A 20,088-nucleotide genomic window follows, 5' to 3' on the forward strand; every position below is an offset into this window, starting at 1 on the left:
TTGCCAAATTCTTTGTCCATTTTCACAGAATTTTAGGGATTGGAAGGGGCCTCTGGAGATCACCTAGTACAACCCGCTGCCAAAGCAGGTCCACCCAGAGCAGGCTGGACAGAAACGCATCCAGATGGGTTTTGAATGTCTCCAGAGAAGGAGACTCCACCACCTCTCTGGGCAGCCTCTTCCAGGGCTCTGCCACCCTCACAGGAAAGAAGTTTTTCCTCATGTTCAGAGGGAACTTCCCGTGTTCCAGTTTGTGCTCATTGTCCCTTGTCCTGTCACTAGGCACCACTGAGAAGAGTCTGGCCCCATCCTCTTGACACCCACCCTTTAGTTATTGATAAGCATTGATGAGATCCCCTCTCAGTCTGCTCTTCTCCAGCTGAACAGCCCCAGGGCTCTCAGCCTTTCCTCAGCAGAGAGACGCTCCAGTCCCTCATCATCCTCATAGCCTCCGCTGGACTCTCTCCAGCAGTTCCCTGCCCTCCTGGAACTGGGGGCCCAGAACTGGACCCACTCCTCCAGACGTGGCCCCACCAGGGCAGAGTAGAGGGGCAGGATGACCTCCCTCCACCTGCTGGCCACACTCTTCTCAATGCACCCCAGGAGACCATCGGGGTTCTTGGCCACGAGGGCACATTGTTGCCCAATCACGGGCAACTTCTTGTCCACCAGAACTCCCGGGTCCTTCTCCACAGAGTTGCTCTCCAGCAGGACAACCCCCAACCTGTACCGGTGTATGGGTTTATTCCTCCCCTGGTGCAGCACCCTACACTTGCCCTTGTTTAACTTCATCAGGTTCCTCTCTGCCCAACTCTCCAGCCCGTCAAGGTCTCGCTGTATGGCGGCACAGCTTTCTGGTGTGTCAGCCACACCTCCCAGCTTTGTGTCATCAGCAAACTTGGTAAGAGGGTTTTTTGTGGAAAAACATTGATTTTCCTATCAGTTTCAATGAATCCCTACTAAGGAGGCGAACTGTTTTAAGTATCGTAGGTGCAGAATGTGTGATAGAGCAGAGTTCAGCCAAGTACTGCCAAACTCAAAGGTGCGGATAAAAGCAGCAGATGAGTAGGAAGAAAGAGACTGGAGATGCAACTTAGTTTGACAAAAAAGCATCACCATAAATTCATTAATTTTGCTTGGAAGGTTCACAGTTTCAGGCCAGAGGGGCCCGCAAAATCAATCAGAATTACCTGCTGATAAACAGAGGCCTTTCATTTCCTTCAGCTACCAACCTCTGAGATCAGTAACTTGTGCTTAACCACCTCTTCCAGAGAGGCATCTACTCCCATATTCAAGTTATTAAGAGCTAAAGAGTCCGTCACTTGCTGTGATAGTCTGAAAGGCAAGTCACTGTCTTTCATACTTTATTTCCAGTTTGAATTACTCTGGCTTCAGGCTTCACTCGCTAGTTATTACTATGCCTTTGTAGGTTAAGTTTTGTCTCTCTATTTTTCCCTTACTTGATTAGATGCTACAGTCAAGTCCTATCTCTTTCTTCTGGTAAACTAAACAAGCTTAGCAGAGTCTCCCTCTATGAAATTTTGAGACTAACACAAAGTAATTTTCTCCATTTTCTCTGTCCCCTTCTATTTTTTAAACCCCAATTGACAGCATTATGCAGGCCAAACTCCATAGGACAAACACAGCAGCTTCTCAGGAAGTCCCACATTTTTCCTGATTTCCTTGTTTCAATTCTGAAAACCTGACCTGCTTTTTTAATTCAGTTTTTCAGACTGTAAACCTAGCATGCCAAATAACTCGGTAATGCCAAATAAATTCTTTACTGTCATTCTACAGCTCTCAGGTTTAAAAGAAATGTTACTAGTAACAATTTTACATTATTATCACTCCTAAACAGTATTTACAGAAGACTACCACTCCTAAAAACCATTACTTACAACTTTTTCAGAAAAACATTAAGTGCCTCATGACATAGGTATTTTGCTGATACTGAACAATCTTGAAGCTTGAATGAGACTTGTCTTAAAGTACTCCCTTTACAAAATCTTAAATCTATTATACTGAAGCAGTAACTGTAATCAAGAAAACTCACTCTCTGAACAAGTTTGTTCTGTCATTTAATTATTTATTAATAGAATTTTCCATTAGGATCCTCTTATTTTACCAATGTAGTGACAGTCAGCTAAACAATCTATTATTGTCTGGATTGAACCACTCTCTTCTACCAAGCGCTGACACACCATCAGCACTCTTCTCATCTTCTAGGACCTCCTTATCATCCCAAGTATTATTTCAAATCCGTAACCAAGAACTTCCCTTAAAACTTCTTTTATCATTCTTTGGGTCAACTTTAATAAATAATCACTCTCGGAAAAGGCAATAACTAACCATTAAATCAGAGGAAGGAGTGGACTCTTCATAACACTTTCAGACTGTGATTAGATGCCTTTTAGAAGGAACGCTGCTGTTAAACACAACTTATTGTTGAAAAATATAACAGCTACAACAGAGTTTATCCATAAAAGAACAGTAATTACAGCACAAAAGTAAACAATCCCTTGTGCTATTCTACCTTTGTGTCACTTTACGATCTGATGGACAATGCATAACCCTAAAAAGTCATCTAAAGAAAATACACGTATACTAAGGTCTGTCCGTGTTAAAGTTCTTTTTATTTCAACCTCTACAACAGCTGATCAAACTGCTTCCCAGGACTACATGAAAATTAACACAAGAAAAGCAGAGACACATTACACAATGGAAAAAATACGAATCAGCATCACCCTCACTGAGTGTAACAGGAGACCCCCACAAATCACATTATAAGCAATATGAACATTTTCCCACGTAACTGGCAATTTTCAATAAAATCTGCCCTGAAATAGCATCACTTTTAAAGTATCCTTACAAGCATTCTTTTTTTGTAATTAAATGAAAACTGTACTGAGCATTATAAGATAACATTAGCAGTATAAACACAGGACAATATGAATCTACAAAGAAAAATATCACATCAACTACCAAGAACAATTACAGCACAGCAAAAAATGTTGCAAGAATCCATGACAATGTAGCCAACCCTCTAATCCTTTATGTTTTTAACCTACTCCCAAATGAAAGCAGAAACATTTCAGTTAAAACAGCTTAAAGATAGTCCGAAGAAGCAAAAATCTAATTCCTTGTGCTGGAGAAGGAGGAAAAAGGAAGAGAAAGAAAATCTTAGAGAAACCAAAATTTTCAGACTCTCCATGCTTTGTTACTAAGTCCTACTGTAAACTACGAAAAAGAACACAGAAAAAAAACCAAGAAAATAAGGGCGAAAAGCAGACGGAAAGTACTTTTACAAAAAAATCCCAAACCTTGTTAATAAAAGATCAGCAATGCTACAAAAAATATATGCTTTCCTGACTTAAATGAAGTTTAGTAACTTGGTACAAATCTAGAAGATGACACAAAAAAATCTGATAAAGACCCCCCAAAAATAATATGGGGAGATGGACAAGGGACAGAGCATTGCCCTTGGAGACAGTCAAAACTAAAAGCACCAGAAACTTAAGGAGCATGAACCACACATTGAAAATTGTTTGAAATTAGGACTCTAATGCTTTAAAACAAAGCCCAGTATAGCAGAGAAGTATTTTTATATTCCCAGTAAAATGTGTCTTAACTACCAAAGTGTTTCACTGCCATGACCATTAGTTATAGGCTTCGAACTAAGTGGAAAGCAATTGCCAAAATAAGTGTATACCTAAAAATTACTCGAAACTTCAAAATATTTCTCAATCTTGCAAGAATCAAGCTGAAGTTAATTTCTCCATTCCAATGGATACACATTTTGTGTTACTGTCTCTGAAACTTCACAAAACTTAACATTATTTCATAGAATCATGGAATAGTTTAGGTTGCAAGGGACCTTTAAAGGTCATCTAGTCCAATCTCCCCTAATTCAAGCTACTAGAGTTTGGAAAGAGAAAAATTCAAAATGCAGAAAAAAGTAGGAAATATTTTCTAGGCTATATATATAATGCTGCTCAAAAGTTTAAAATGAGATCTGAAGGAACAAATTAGTGAAGATGATCCCTGCAAAGACATCCTGGGCTGCTTTAGGAAAAGCATTGCCTGCAGGTTGAAAGACATGATCCTTCTCCTCCACTCTGCACTGCTGAGACACATCTGGAGTGCCATGTCTAGTTCCAGACTGCCCAGTACGATACTGGACCAAGACCAGCGAAGGGACACAAAGACATTTAAGGGCTTGAAGCATCTGACATCTGAGGAGAGGCTGAGAGAGCTGGGACTATTCAGCCTGGAGAGGAGAATACTCAGGGTGGGGTGGGGGGAGTCTTACCAATGCCTGTGAAATGCCTGATGAGGAGAGGTGAGACCACCGAGCTGGAGTCTTCCCCTTGGCGTCCAGTGAGAAGACAACAGGCTATGGGCACAAATTGGACATTTGAGCGTAAGGAAAATTGTCCTTACTCTAAGGGTGGTCAAAGACTGGAACAGGCACCCAGAGAGGTTACAGAGTCTCTGCCTGTGCTGATACTCAAAACTTACTGAACATGAGTAACCTGCTGTAGGTGACCCCGCTCTGGGCACTGGGGTTGGACTAGACCATCTCCAGCGGTCCCTGCCAATCTCAACCACTCTGTCATTCTGTGAAGAAAAGAAAAATTAAGAGCGCACAACAAATGAATATGCAAAAAGTGTGTGTGTGTATATATATTTATACATATGTTAGTTACCTCCCACAATACCAACGAACAGCTTATAACAAGGGATGTGAGAATCATTATGAGCAGCATGTGGCTGCTCGTGGTCTCAGGGGTTTCAGTTTTGTGTTCTTAGGAATTTCTTTCTGATTCTGATTCTTCAATTTCTGTGAAACAGCCAAAATTTATCATCATGAAACTGTCAAAACCATCAGGGCCACAGCCATGACAAATTTGTGAAAGCTGACAACACTGGATATTACTCATTCTATTGGCAACCATTCTTTTAAATGCATTAAAACACCTTCAAGCTGGTTAAAATCATCCCAGAGATGAATAAAACCTTAAAAAGTGCCTATATTGTTTCCACAGATGATAGCATACGCTTAATATGTGTGTCTTCCTCACCCAAAGACACTATTAAAACATTGTCAAGTCTACAGGTATCAGGAGATATCAAAATTAAGGTCACCTGCACAAACTTAGTTCAGCACCCATGCACGAAATACAGTCTTATACAAAATAAAAGATGGAGAAAATAAAAACAAAGAGGAAAGAAGTCACCTTATCCTCTCCTACTTCTCCAAATTAGCGTCATCTATACCTAAGTTTCTGTCCAGTGTGATCTTGCTTAAATTCTTTTAAAAAACTTACGATGAATACTCCACAACCTGCTTAAAGATAAGTCCACGTTGTTAGCTGAGTTCACACTTGGAACTCATCTTGCCCCCCAACAGACATCCAAATGGTCAGACCTCCTGCCTTTTGCTCTGCTTCCCTCAGCAGAGCTGGGGTACAGACCTAAGGAATGGAAGGTCAAAGCTGACGTTCTCCTTTCCACACAAGGTGGGTGGTGGTGCACACTCTCCAGCTACTACAGAGAAACCACAACCCCCAGTTGTACTGAGAACTCAACTACCCCGTTTGACATAGAATGAGTATTTTGGCTTTAAACAGAAATCTGTTCCAGTGTCACAATAACATTTTCAGGAGAATATTTTTCCTAACTTTTGCCACTGGCCTTCCTGACACTTAGGAAGTTCATGCCCTTTCTCTTTGTAGCATCCCTTCCCATACCTGGAGACTGCTTTCATAGTTTTCACAGTTTCACTGTTTTTCTTAGTCTCCTCTAGACTGAGCAAACTACTCTTTCTGCCTTTCCACACTCTTTTTTTTTCTTAGACTCAGAAAGATACTCAGTGCTTTCCCCCTGAAGACTCTCCCATGCGCTCAAACCCAAATGTGATGCCCAAAACTGATGAAGCCCAAGCAACGTGGAGTAGAGTGAAATTATCACGTGACGTGTTTAAATATGTCCCTTCTAACTATACATCCCAGAAGAATGATTACTCTTATTGCAACAGCACAGTGCTACTGACGCATGTTCAGACTATGATTCACCTAAAAATCTGGGATTCTTTTTTTCTAGAATTATTGCTATTTTGTATTTATGTAGGGAACTATCTAATCTAAGCACAGTACTTTGCATTTGCCCTTTTAAACAGCATTATTTCTTTTACGTTGTTTCTCTAATTTTTCTAAGCCATTTGAAAGTCTAAATTTATTCTTCGCAGAACTTGAATCCTCTCACAGCCTGGTACTCTCTGCAAAATTAATAAATGTACTCTCTATGCCATCATCTTCCAAGTCATTAACAAAAAGAAGGCATAATCACATTTGGTTTTTTCCACTGCACTTCTGCCTGTGTCAATGCATAGAGTGAAGGTGCTCACTTGATAAGGAGCTATTCAGTTTTTTTGTCTGACCTTCCTCTCTTGAGCTTTTAAGTATGACCCTAATGTTTCTCCCATCCTCAGTTCCTCCTCCCCCATATTTAAGTGCCTCTCAATCATCCTCTCCTATTTCTCCCACAAGCTCCCAGTCCCACTTGGCCTCAGTGTACCCCGAGAGCTTCTAGTGCCATTCCACTCCCTCCCCAAGCTGTCCTCGCTCATCTTCTCAAGTGCTTTCACAGAGACACTGCCAACTCAAGTCCCCCTTCCAACCTTCCCCTCATCCATTCTACTCCAGTCCCCTGCTTTCATTCATCCTGTCACTACAGAATGAGCATGGTAATAACAAAGCCATTGAGTGTTCTCCTCAGACCAAAGTCCCCATTGTCCACTTCCGCTGGTCACCCTCACGACAGACCAGCAGTGGAAGAAGCAGGCTTGTTGTTCTTTGGTGCTGGTGCACGTGTCAAAACAACAAAAGGGGCACAGAACATCTTGACCAGAGAGAGTCACTGGAGACTTTTACATACTAAAACTGAAGTTGATTTCTGACACAAAAGTAGACCTTGCCAAGTATCGCGGTTTTTGTCCACAACACAGAGCCACCCCACCACAGCACCATGTATACTGGAAAGGACCTTGGGAGGTCAACTTTTCCAACCTCCTGAAATAGCAGGTCTTACCAGAACAGGCTGCTTGGGCACTTGTCCAGTCAAGTTCTGAACATGCTCGACGATGGTGATCACCTTCTATGGGCCCCCTTCCCATGTTTGACCGCCCTCACGCTAAATTATTTGGGGTCTATCTACCAGTGTTTCCCATAAAGTAAAACACTAAAAATTATTTATCTGCTATCCTATACTGCTATAGGACAGCAGGTAAATGCAACTTAGAACAAGTAAACAAATTTAAAATACTATGTTATCTACACCATACTCCTTTTCTGGAAAGCTAGCTAATTTAATAGTACCACATGTATAAAGCTTTCTTCTATTCCTCTTAGTAGTACTCTCTAAAGATCGCAATTCTCGGGAATTTTCTAAACAAAGTTCTTTTAAATGTTTCCTCTGGACATCACTGGGTAGGCAGAATCTGAGCTTCTCAAAGGAATGCGCTAGTAGCTTTGAAAAATTCAATTTCTGTCTGATACAAACCAGGTATTAGTTTTCTCTCACATCCCAAAAAAATGCAGGTATGGGTACGTATCATTAAGGAACTGGATTTCACATAGAATCTCAGCATATTTCCATTCTTCCCCTCCTCCTTCGAGCAGCTACCTCAGGCAGGTATTCAAACTTCTGGTTATTTTGGTGTGGTTGTCTCACAATTGCTCCTTAGGGATTTATCCTGTTTTTTATGACTACTTAAATATTCACCAGAAAGAAAGACAAGGGGAATAGAACTAATAGAACAAAGAATGAAAAGACAAAATTTAAAAAAAAATATCTTTACTTGCCCACAGAATGATGTTGGGAAGATAATGAACAAGAACTTAAAGCACTCCTGCAGGAACATACGTTCAACCTATCTGATATTAGTGAAGTTGGTGGGATGATTCACACGAATGTAATGCTAGAAATCAAGAGATATAACCTATTTAGAAAGAGCAACAACAGAGAACAAATGGCACTGTGTGCCAAAAAAGTCATTGTCTGTTTCTGAGTCACTGACAACAGAAAATCATGTCTTAAGAAATAAAGTACAAGTCAGGATACTAGCTGGGGTTTGCTGCAGATAGGAAATCTCACATAGCGTGGTGGTTAAGCATCTATCGCATCTTGTTGGAAATAAAAGTTTCATTATTACCGCAGACATAACACCAAGTGAGACAACCTGGAGCTTTCATGCTGCCATTATCAGAACATGCTTGAAATTTCTAAAAATTGAGGACAATTTCTTATGCTGAGAAATGTTAAATCCAACCCAAGGGAAAGCTGTGTTCGACTTCATCCGGACAGATAACAAGTACCCCACTGTGTCACAGAGTACAAATACGGAACAAAGACTGTTCCTGCCCCCAGGTCTTGGAATCAAAGGACATATTCCCAAACACATCTTTGCAACACGACTTAAGCGGTCCCACCCCCTGCCCACGCTACCCCCTCAGCTATGCTGACAGAAGCGATTGTACCAATGCACAGCAAAACGGTTCAGGGAATCACATCTGAGTAAAACTAGAATGGGGATCTGATCTGAGTTAAAACTACCTTTCTTCCTCCCCCCCCATCCCTTTTTTTTTTTTTTTTTTTTTTTTAAGAGTATACTTTTAACTTATCGATTCTCAGATTTGGTTCGTTACCTGGTACAACTGAGGTGACAGAATGAGGCAGGAACATACAGCTGCCACCTGAAAACTTTTTCAGCCTGATTTGCCAACATGGGCAAGACAAAAATACAGACAAAGCAAAAGAAGGACTCCGTAAGTGATCACTGTGATAGGCAACAGTTTATTCTTCCAAATTTCAAACTCTGGCATTCCAAAATACAAACACTTAAAAGTATCAAGAAACCTCCACCAATTTTTGACTTGTTGGCTAGCACATATCAAATGTGAGTCTGCATTTGTAATTGCTTTGTTGATTTCGATGGCTCTGCTTGCTCTGAAATATTTCTCCTTGGCTTGGAGGTGGGCAGCTACGTTAGCACAGTCTTTTACCTTGGGAGTTATCAGCATACAGATACACAATTCCCAGGCGTTCAGATTTTATTTCACAAGATTTAATCGTATGCTTCAGTGGGGAGATATTCTTACAGTACACGGACTATTATTCTTCAAGAGAGATACAGATTGTATGCATGAGCACACCTATTTATCCCTCATTTCACCATATTTCCATAATGCCTCTCTATAATGGCTCTTTCACTACCAAGTCTTCCTGTTAACATATTTCTCCTCTGGAAATACTTACAGTTTTGGTTTTTGACTGTGGTTCCTGTTTTTATTTAAATCTAGTCCACTTACACAGCATCTTTATTTCTTGAGATGGGTTTGTAACACATATGTTCTGCAAGAAGAATTACATGCTCATTTGTTAGAAAAAAAGCTAGATGTTTTCAAGGTTGCTTGGCTATACTCTAGTGCTTAGGACAGGAAGGAAGAAAGCAAAGACAGGATATGGTTTAGCGTCTTCTTTATTTAAACAAGGAGACTGAGATTTACCTGTATTATACACTAATGGTGCTATGCATAAATATGGCATTCACTGAAACATGCCATTTTGAGGCTCTGTGAAGCCTGGCTTTGCAGAACTTTAAAAGAAACCATAACCACTACGTTAACTGCTGGTCTTGGTCTTTGATGCAACTTTCCAGGCAAGCTGGACTGTACCTGGCACACTGAAAACATGACGAATCTGAATCGCCTTGTCCATCTTCTTAGACAAGCCATTATTAGTCTAAAAACCAAGATGGTTTTCCTTTGAGCACAGAGGTATACAATGGCTGCAAAGTACCACTCAGCTACTAATTCCCAGCGTGTTGCAGAACGCACCTCCCCGCACCCACAGGAATTAGGTCCACTATGCCTGGTCCTAAGCCAAAACATACTTCAGTTAAGGGATGCGGAGAAAGAGAAGGACCCATTTTGCTGTGTCCCACCAGGAGCTTTGGTCACGCACGCTGCGTAAAGCTGACACAGTGAGGAACACTCAGTAGGCCAGCAGAGAATGTACATCACAGCTGAAGTGTCCAGAGAATTCAAAACAAATATCTTAAAGGATTTAATTGCAAATGGAAAATGGCAACTTTATGAAGCTTGTAATTCAGACAAATCCAGACTAGCTGTCTTGGGAGACAGTTCACAATTTCCAGAACTATCTTCCTATTAAATTTCATATTTCTTACCTACATCTCGGAGATGCCTGGGGGTACTTAAGAGTAATCAAGAATATTTTCAATACAGTCAAAAACATTTTTCAGTACGTCCCTCTCAAAAAAAATAAATACTTAGCTTAAACTTTGACTTGAAATTGGCAGTAAATGGGAAAACTTCTGTATTAACAACTGATAATAAATTATAAAAATATGTAGAAATATGAACAATGTAATACGATGGGCCTAACTTCAAATGCACAAGCATCAAGAAACATAAACACTTACATTCACTATCACTGGTGCTTCAGGTATGGGCCTGCTTCCAATCAACGCCAGGACTGGCTGAATTTGCAGTCCAACTGACAGATATACAGACAACTTTTATTTTAACCATCATCTCTCTTTCTGGACATACTATAAAGAACATTTTCTTTCTTTTGCCTGCCTGAGAAAAAAGTGTATTTGCTGACAGAAGAGTCTCCTAACTTTACCACCACACCAAATATAGTGATTCAGCTCATACTACAGTTGCTAAGCCAATCTTTCTTTCAGGTAAGTGTTAAAAATCAATACTTCCAAGACTCAAATGTCTATGGAGCAGGCTTAGCACAGACAAGTCCTCTACAATTTCTGCTGGGCAACAGGAAGCTGGAAGAATACAGAAACTTCAGTAACTGTAAAGCAGAAACACCTAAAATTAGCCTGATAGACTCCACAGGGTTCATCTTTCCTCTTTGGACCCCCGCTCAGCAGAATATAAACTGCAGTACCAGAGGGGTTCTATCAAGCTGGAAGTCAATATTCTCCAGGAGAGTGTAAGAGAAATTAAAGCAATTACACGGAGACTGCGCTAGCCCATGGAGTGGGACACCCTCCTCACCAACAGTATCACCAATAATTAACTCACAGGAGCAGACTGCCCAGGAAACTGGTAGAGGGGCTTTCACCGCAGTCAGTTCAAGCACAAGGTTACTCAGGCTGCGGATCCACGATCTGCTGAAGTCCATAAAATACAACACTTTCAGTCCTTCTCCTTCTTCCAGCCTCTCCACATCCTTTTTTATGACGCAACGAGAAAGGAGCATTTCACATCTCTAGTTCTGACTCAGCTGGATCAGCTGCCTTACCTGGCTGATCTCTCACTCAGGTAAAGAATGAGAAAGAACAGTGTAAGGAATACCGGGAGTAGTTAAATAATAAGTTCTCAGAGTCCTCACTCCAGTCTTCCTCTCAAAAATAAAAAAGTGTGTGTGTGTATATATATATATATATATATATATAACGCACATTCTAACCACAGCACTTAAAACACTGAACAACATGCATGAAAAATAACCATTGTACACCCATTAAATTGTGCTTCAGGAATTCCACCCAGTGCAAATCTGTGAAACTGACTTACAGGCTACATACATATACGTACGACCACACTTATAAAGAGAAAAAAAAATGTTTCCTCTCAAGCACAAAAAAAATTTCATATGGCAGTATTAAATTTCATAAGCAGATGTTTTCATGCCCACTGTTAACCAATTTGTTTCAGTAAGCGAGTGGAAAAAAATAAAAAAAGATATCCATTCATTCTTTGTATGTATGCTTTACTTCAAAGAATTCCAGGAATCTATTGTAAATCTAAAAATCTCCTCAGTCACCACAGCACATTGTTCCCCAAAGGAATAGTGGGTCAAATTCAAAGTACCAGCAATAGAGTCGCATTCAGAACTTTTTCTATAGAGCCTGGAATGGACAAAACCTCCAAAGTCAGCGCTGAGTCTTCAGGGGGGAAAAAAAAATAAGGTTGTGAACTTAAAAGAAAAGAGACCAACAGATAAATCCCCACCGAGTAATTATATGGAGAAGCTCTCCCAAACGTTAGCTAACTAGTACATAAAAGGCAATTCAGTAAAAAACATGGTTGAGTCAAGTAGCAGATTAACATATAGTCATAATTGCCTACAATCACTGAAAAAGCAATCTGAAGAAAACAGGCAAAATCCAAGCACTGGTGAGAAAACTCCAATAATTAAAGGTATTTCAGAAAGGCAGACAGCACTCCGAGCGTGCACTATGCTTCTGAAATGATGATGCCCTTGTCCACCTCCAGCTGCTCGGTACTGTTGGCCTGCTGGAAGTTTTCATCTCATTCCTAACACCTACCAGCATCTGCTAACCTATTTCAGACAAAAAGAGTCAGGTCAGCTCAAACACTATAAATGTTACGCGTGTCTTAACCCACCCTGTTTTGACCGAGGTGGGCTGGGGAGGGCCCAGACTAACACCAAGGGTGGCACATCGGATCTCCAGCAGACACGGGCAGCAAGTTACTGGCAGAGACTTCAGCAAGAGACACAGCCATCGCCCGGGGCTTCTCTCTAGAGCTGTCCTGTGAAGACCAATGCCCTCACGAGCAAAGAATGATTTTTTTTTCTTTTTTTTTTGAAAGAAAGTGAAATAACATGAAACATTCAGAACACCAGATCCATTCAATTCCAAACCCAGAGGAGCACAGAAAGGCATGCTCCCTGTATTTTACAATGGTATCACTCTGTAATACCCTCTAAGCCGTTAAGTATCTTCTGTTGCTAAGATTTCAGTTTTCCCTACACAAGAGCATTTTTACCTTTTCCTACATAATTACAAAATACCTAATTTTAACACCCCGCGGGCGTTCTCTAACCAGTATGCTATCATCAGGCAGCTTTACCATGGGTAGCATAGCGCATTGCCACCCTCCTTCACCCACAGCCTCATTAACGATTCTAATACAGTATAAGCGATTACTAAAAGGACCCCACCTTCTTCCTGTACTAGTGGTATTTATACTTCTTCATGGGCAAATATCGTCACCACCCTACTCTTTACTGTGTCACCAAACCATTGTGCAGTTAAGACCAAAGATACCCAGTTGCAATTGCTGTTGTCATGGTTTGGGCTGGCCTGGCCACTAACACGAATGACAGATGCTGTCTTTTACCTCTCTCCTCTTCAGAAAAGGGAGAGCATCTTCCTTCAGACCAGACAGAATGAGAGAGTGACTTACGAGCTGAAAAGAAACTAAACTACTTTAATGAAATATGAGTAATGAAGCGAAAGAGAATAATACCAGTATGAAAATAATGAAATACATACTATACAAAACTAGTATCAAGCTCCCAGGATGACAATCCCCTCACCAGCAGACACTGGGACAATCCCAGACTGGACTTGGTGATGGATGGAACTGGATTCAGGAACACACGGATAGGGATCAAAGGCAGAAGAACGGACAGAGTCCTCCTCAGACAGTGAAGAATATCAGGCATGACGTAGACGGGATGGAATACCCTGTTAGTCAGTTTTGGGTCCCCTGAACTGTCCGCTCCCCCTCGCAGGTGCGACTCCCTCTATGCTTTTCTGCTTCTCACCCTCCAAGTTGGTGCATAACGCAGTTAGCTGACCTTGGTCATTATAGCAGTAAGTGTAAGGAAGAGCCCCTGTGCAAACCATTCCTTGGCATTGATTATAAACACAGGTTCTTATCACTCTCAGGGCGAACAGTTTTCTGCACAATATGCCATTGATTTCAGAGAGTTAGAAGAGGCCTAGCTAAAAAGTAAAATTACTGAACAGAAAATCCATTGTGTTTTACCTCAAAACAGGACAGCTGTCAATTTTATAATACCTTTTTTGCCAATGATGGTATGTCCTGACCAAGGTCCGTCACCTGCTTATTCAAACTTACTACCTCAGCCAAAACTTCATGCAGAAATTAGTGTAAAGGGGATGCTGCAGTTTGTGAAGACTTCTTTAGCCAGCCTACATGAGGCTGAGCAGCTTGGGTCACGTAACACCACAGCTAAAAGACAACTATCTGGAAGGGAAGCAGTACATGCTCTATCAAAAGCTTCAGTATTCAGCTTAGAAAGAAAAAAAAAGCCAACATTTGGTTAAAAACCAAATTGCGTGGCTTTTTGAAAGGAACTATAGATGCGCAACATCTGGCATTTTACAGTAACTCATTTTGAGTTATCGCATTGCCAAATCAAAACCAACCAACCGTAACAATTTAAACTGAACAATTTTCCTCTTACATTTATGTCTGGACAATTCGGTAATGAAAAATATTTCATGCAGCTTTCTAAGCTGCTAGACCAACCATGAGAAACTTCACTCCCAAAAGAAGTTTTCGGTCGCATACAAGCAGGAAAGCAAAACTCAGAAGGAAAATTACCCCTCGGGCCCAGCTACGTTAATAAGTCAGGAGAATTATGCTCAGGTAGTAACTTTTTGTCACGTACGGCTGCAGAGACAGCTTAGGTAACAGGGAAAAACTGACACGTCTCGTTCTGTGACAGCACCACAAAGCTGCAGCAACGACCGCGAGCACGCACGTTGAAGAGAGAAAAATAAAAGTCAGGTTTTAAATTATTCAGAAAACTAGAAATTATTACTGTTATCCCCTATTTCTGGCCCGTTTCCCACTCTCCACTCCGAGAGCAGCTCAGACACGTGGAGCAGGGCCGGTCCCGGGGCGAAGGGGACACTGTGGTCGCCTCCCCCGTGTGTGTGTGTGTCCCCCCCCAGCAATTAACACGGATTTTATCCACTTTTAAACCCTCTGCCGCGGCGCGGAGACGCCGGCAGCCGCCGCCACCCGGCTGCAGGCCTGAGGCGGCCCACAGGCCCGGCGCCTTCTCCCGGGGCAGGGTTCTGAGGGGATGGGGGGGTGGACGGACACACAGGGACGGCGGTCGCCGCCCGCTCGCCGCGGCCCACGCCGGGCCGCCCCCCGCCCGCCGCACCGGGCCCAACCGCCGCCCCTCTCGCCCCCCGTCCCGGGGCCGCAGCACGTACCTGACGCCCGGGACCGGTGGGGCGTGGCCGGGGCGTGGCCGGGGCGTGGCGCCGTCAGCGCGGGGGCCGCTGCCGGCTCCGGCCGCCGCCCGCCCGTTCGCCCGCCCGCCGGCTCCACTTCCGGGGTCCGCGCGCGGTGACGTCAGCGCCCGGCGGCGCGGCGGGGGACCCGGAAGTGGAGTGGGAACGGCGGCGGCCGCGGCCTCGTCCACTCGTCGTCCTCCCTCATCCCCCCCCGCCCCCGTCCCGTCGTGTCCCCTGTCCCCCTCATCCCGCCCGGTTCCCTTGTCCCCTCCGGCCCCCTCCGGCCTCGGCTTCCCCCGGGGAAGCGGGTTTTTGAGGAGCTCGTCGGAGTTAACGATGCGGCCGCCGGGCCCTGCTGAGAGGAGGCCGGCGGTAACGGCACCCAGAGCGGGGGGTGCCGCCCGGGGGCGGCGGGCAGGCAGGCCTCACTGGGAGCGAGGGAGGTGGTGTGCCCACTCCTCAAGTTTCCATTGTGATAGCTGGGGAATTGGTAAAAAGAAAAGATTTTGGGGTGAAATTGGTCAGGCCAGGTGTTTTGGTCCCCTCCAGAAATGGGTGAGGACGGTGTTGCGTGGGCCTACACTAAAACACCGACCGCCATGAGCGGTCCCAGCTCCCTGGCTATGGCATTGCAGGAAGCGCGTTGAGTTTTGTGTCTTGTTCCCATGAAAAACTTTTCCAGATTTAGTCAAATCCCAGCTGAAAACTGGCATGATACAGACGGTGAGTGGAGGCTTCCACCTTTCCTGCTGGCACAGGAAGGTTGTGAGCGGTTCCTGCCCCAGGGACAACCCAGATGGGCAGCGTACCGTGCTACGCAGCTGAAACCTTCCACCACCTCTTGGCTCCTGGTCATCGCTGTGGCCACGAACACTGAACCACAGCCATGGACGGGTCTGCGAGGGAGAAGATGAAACGTTTCTCATCCAGGTTGCTCCCAGCTCCTCTTTCTGTTATGATCGAAAGCAGCAAACCTTGCATGGTTTGCTCTCCGTGGCTTTCTGCAACACCCAAGGAAGGGATAAGTGAAGTCATTTTCTTCTTCAGTGCAGAAGATCTTACAATGTCATGGAGAACTTGTCTACTTACATTTTATGAATTACGTTTGGTGTTTTGTGTTGATCCACTTGTACTGAGACATATTTTCCCGTCTGTTTCCCCCTGTTGGAAAAAAATGGTGCTTAGATGCCTGTCTTTTGATGAGACAGTAGGGACATGTACGACAGCGCAGTGATTGAGGTCTAGCCCACCAGCTCTTGGCTATTCCCTGTAGCAGAACCAAAGAACTCAGGTTTGGGGGACAATATCAAGAAACTCTTTAATGAACATTTTTTGGTAACTGCATTGATATAAGCAACCCTGCCCTCTCAAAGTTTATGCCCTCTCTCTTCGCAAGAGTGCTGGGTTGCAAAGTGAAGCTGGTTAGGACCAATAGTCGGTATTTTTCGTTGTGTTATTTTTACTTTGGATCCATTTATTCATCTGGTTCACCATCGTTCTCCATCTTCCACAGTCTGAATGGAAAAAAAAAAAAAAAAAAAAACAAAAAAACAGAAATGAACCGGTAGGATGTAGGCATCAAAAATGAGTTTCAGGGGCAGCTTGCCTGAGCAGGACAACTAAACACAGTGCCTGTCTGTGGTCTTGATACGCCCTTTTTAATTACAGATCCAGGGAAGGATTCAATGAGGAAAAGTTTTATCAAAACAAGGGGCAGGAAGCGTAGTGGTTTCGGAGATGCTTGACCAGCAAAGAACCGTTGACCATAAATTTGTAGCTCTTCCTGTTATAAAAAAGTAGTGGGTTGAAAGGCAAGGTCTCCAAGTCTCATTAAGAGGACTGACCCCAAAATTCTGAGTATTAGCAGTGAAAAGGAATCAGCAGTAGTGTGTGATAAATAGTCATTTGCTGGAAGCTGAGCTTCAGTCTTCTGTTTGCCTGTAGCACTGGGGCGTTCTGCTGTCTTTATGGACTTCTGTGATCTACGGAATACCGGTAATAGGCTAATACTTCTATTCCTCCTGATGCTATACTCCAGTGTTTTTGACCTGTTTATTTATCGCTTGTTGAATCTCCAGTAAGGTTCTTGAGTTCAGTTTTCAGGCATAATAAGTGTGCCCAGTTACATCTTTGCCTACACAAGGTGCTGTAGGACATCAGGTGCATTAAAGATCAGGCCTGCGTTATTTTCAATTGAGCATCCAAGATTATTAAAACTGCTTTGCCTTAATTTCAGTGCCCAATTTTAGCAAAAACGTCATTTACTTCTGTGGATTATGTGAAGGTAGGTTCAAGTTTGAAACACTCAGGTGCAGTAGAAATGAGTTCCATAAAGTATCTTCAAAACCTAGGGGTTTACCCATATCTGGTAAATGGAGCTGCATTTCAAAGTACAGAAGGCAAAGCACTGAACTGTTGGTTATTACATTAGCTCTACCCATCCTGTGTGGCCTATGAGACAACAGTCCCCTGTAAAAAGAGTACATGGTCACGTAATTAAAAATGTCTTGGGCCACGTGCTGTTAATGACTGCCGATGTGTCTCGAGTCTGTAGGAGGTTACCGACCTCGTTAAAACTGATGGGTGGATTCAGCATTTGATGCATTGTCCTTCAAATCTCGATAGCCTCCATGACTATAAAGGAAGTGTATGGAACATGAAGAGGTTAAAAGTGCATAGGAAAAAAAGCATTCTTTTTGTGTAAATTCTTTTCAAATAAGCTGGCTTGCATGACTCCCCTTAGACTGCCCGGTTACTCAATACCATGCAGAGTTAGACCAGATTTTGACATACTTGTGAACATAGATACTTAGAGAAGGTGTGGTAAGATGCAGGGTGGCGGATCATGTCATTCCGGTACGATCACAGTGTCTCACACAAGAGCAAATCAACACCCTGATGTATCTAAACTGAAGTAAAGGAACTGATTCCCCATGGGGAATGTTGCTGAAGTTGGGGGCGATGATAGTTCAGACCAGAATTGCCTGGTAAAGGTGGATGTGGAGCGGTTAAGGAGGAGACAGCAAAAGCCCAAGTTGAAAGGCAGTTACCTGGTAGGAGATAAACGACCAGGAGCACTATATGGGGACTGTGATTAGGTTTTGGACATCATATGTGAAATATAGTCATTAATGAGACAGAGATAAGAGTCTGATGGGCATCCATGAAATTTGCTGGTGACACTAAGTTGAAAGGTGTGAGTAATGACCTTCTGGAGTGGAGCGAAAGAAATGGGATGAAATTTAACGGCATCAAGTTCCAAGTCAGGCACTGAAAGAACAGGAAGCCTTTGCTCTGAACTGTATTAGGTTAAATGAGGAGGAAAGAGGTCTCTTTTAGGAACATTAATATTTCTTGAAGACCTCATGAGACCTGATTTTCTGTGTCTTGGCACAGTAGTTAAGCCAACAGTCAGAGGGTCATGGATCTGCAGAAGAGCGACATTTCTCTTTTTTCTAGTATGATCTAGACATCCATCATGTGTTTGCTTGGACTTGATCCCTAAAGGAGTCCTCACTGTTACCATGCCTTTGTTTTTTCCCTCCCCAAATATAAATAATAAAACAAAGGCCAGAGACTGTGTTCCTTTCCCGTGAAACAATTAGGAAACTGAATTTGAAAGAGAGGGAGTTTCAAAGAGAAAAATTGTCAACTGCTAGTCATGTGAAACAGCGGCGACGCTGCACTGAAACCAGCACAGAGGGGGGAAAAAGATAACAATCCAACTCGGAAACAAGATGCGGAGACTTTCAAGAAAGCCACTAAACTAATAATTCCTTGGAAGGAAGGGGCCTGGGATGCCCTGGGTCTGATGGAGGAGGTACCAACCCAGGCGAGGGGCTTGGTCAGTGTCTGCAGCGCGGAGATGAGAAAAGCTCTTCTCAGCGACGGCTGCAGTCACCATGACAAGAGCATGAAATTTTCAGTGCTGTCAGTATGAAAATACTGCATTTTTTTTTTTTTTTTTAAATCTAGAGGCAAAAAATAAAAGAACTGCATTGAACATGGGAGAAGTTATTTTAAGACTTCATCATCATATCTAAAGAGGAGCACACCAGGGGAACCAAATATTTGTCGTGTCTATGACAAGTGATCATGGTCTGAAGACAGTTCTTATTACAGTAACATAAATACTGCTTTAACAAGGCTTATTTCAAATGGCTGAAAAAAATGTCAAGTCTCATCAACTCAAAAAATTGAACAGAAAAGCTGAATGAAAATGTTATGAATGAAACCACGTTGAACCCCAAAAGTGAGCTTCTGCTGTTTGATACTGTGACTTAGTGGAAACAGGGAAGAAGCTCTTAAGAAAATAAATATATATGCAGCATAAACAGGCAAAAAAGGAATTTGGTAATGGATGCCAAGGAAACTAGAAATTATTTGAAACTTAGTTAAGAGTCAAAGCATAAAGGGTAAAATGCTGCAAAATGCAGTATTTTTTATTCCTATTCATTCTTTATAGTGTGCTTTTTCTCATCCTAGATTTTGTTTCAATTGATTTTATTTCTATTTCTTATCTTTTAAAAAGCTGTCTGCAAAACTTCAACTGGCACAGAGAGACTGAAACAGAAAGCAAGATAGGACAAGAAATTCAGAATGACAGAAGGCGCCTTGTCTTTTTTTATTTATTTTTTTTATGTAACTTTTTTTTACACCACCCGCTCACAATTAAAACTTTTATCTCCTCCAGATGACACACAGAAGGTGGGCAGGATTTTAGAAGCAGCTGATAGATGATTGTAGCAAGTAGGATGTCTGATTTTAATAGCTATCCTGCAATGCAACTTTCATCAGCAGTTGTTAAACCCTCCTGTGGCTCGGCGCTGGTGGAACACCGCAGCCCTTGCCTCAGAAGTACCTACCTTTCTGCCCTCGGCACCCAACAACGTGAAGCATTGACATCTTTAGTTCTCCTTCAGATTTCTGCCAGTTAAACCTCGCACACATGTCTCACAACGGGGGCACCCACATATGCTGAGACCGACCCCTTTTATTTTACAGTAGTATTT

At 42.8% G+C, this 20,088-nt stretch overlaps 1 protein-coding gene across 1 annotated transcript in view; it reads right to left on the reverse strand.

Annotated features, from left to right (window-relative positions):
• The window catches only part of ARB2A (ARB2 cotranscriptional regulator A), a 282,938-nt gene extending 267,789 nt beyond the window's left edge, over positions 1-15,149 (reverse strand). The window contains exon 1 of the mRNA XM_074166154.1: positions 15,053-15,149. The gene's annotated coding sequence lies outside the window, so the exon portion shown is untranslated. The remainder of the gene's footprint in view (positions 1-15,052) is intronic.
• Positions 15,150-20,088: the final 4,939 nt, after the last annotated feature.

This window comes from Numenius arquata, chromosome Z, assembly GCF_964106895.1.
Source record: "Numenius arquata chromosome Z, bNumArq3.hap1.1, whole genome shotgun sequence".
Taxonomy (NCBI): domain Eukaryota; kingdom Metazoa; phylum Chordata; class Aves; order Charadriiformes; family Scolopacidae; genus Numenius; species Numenius arquata.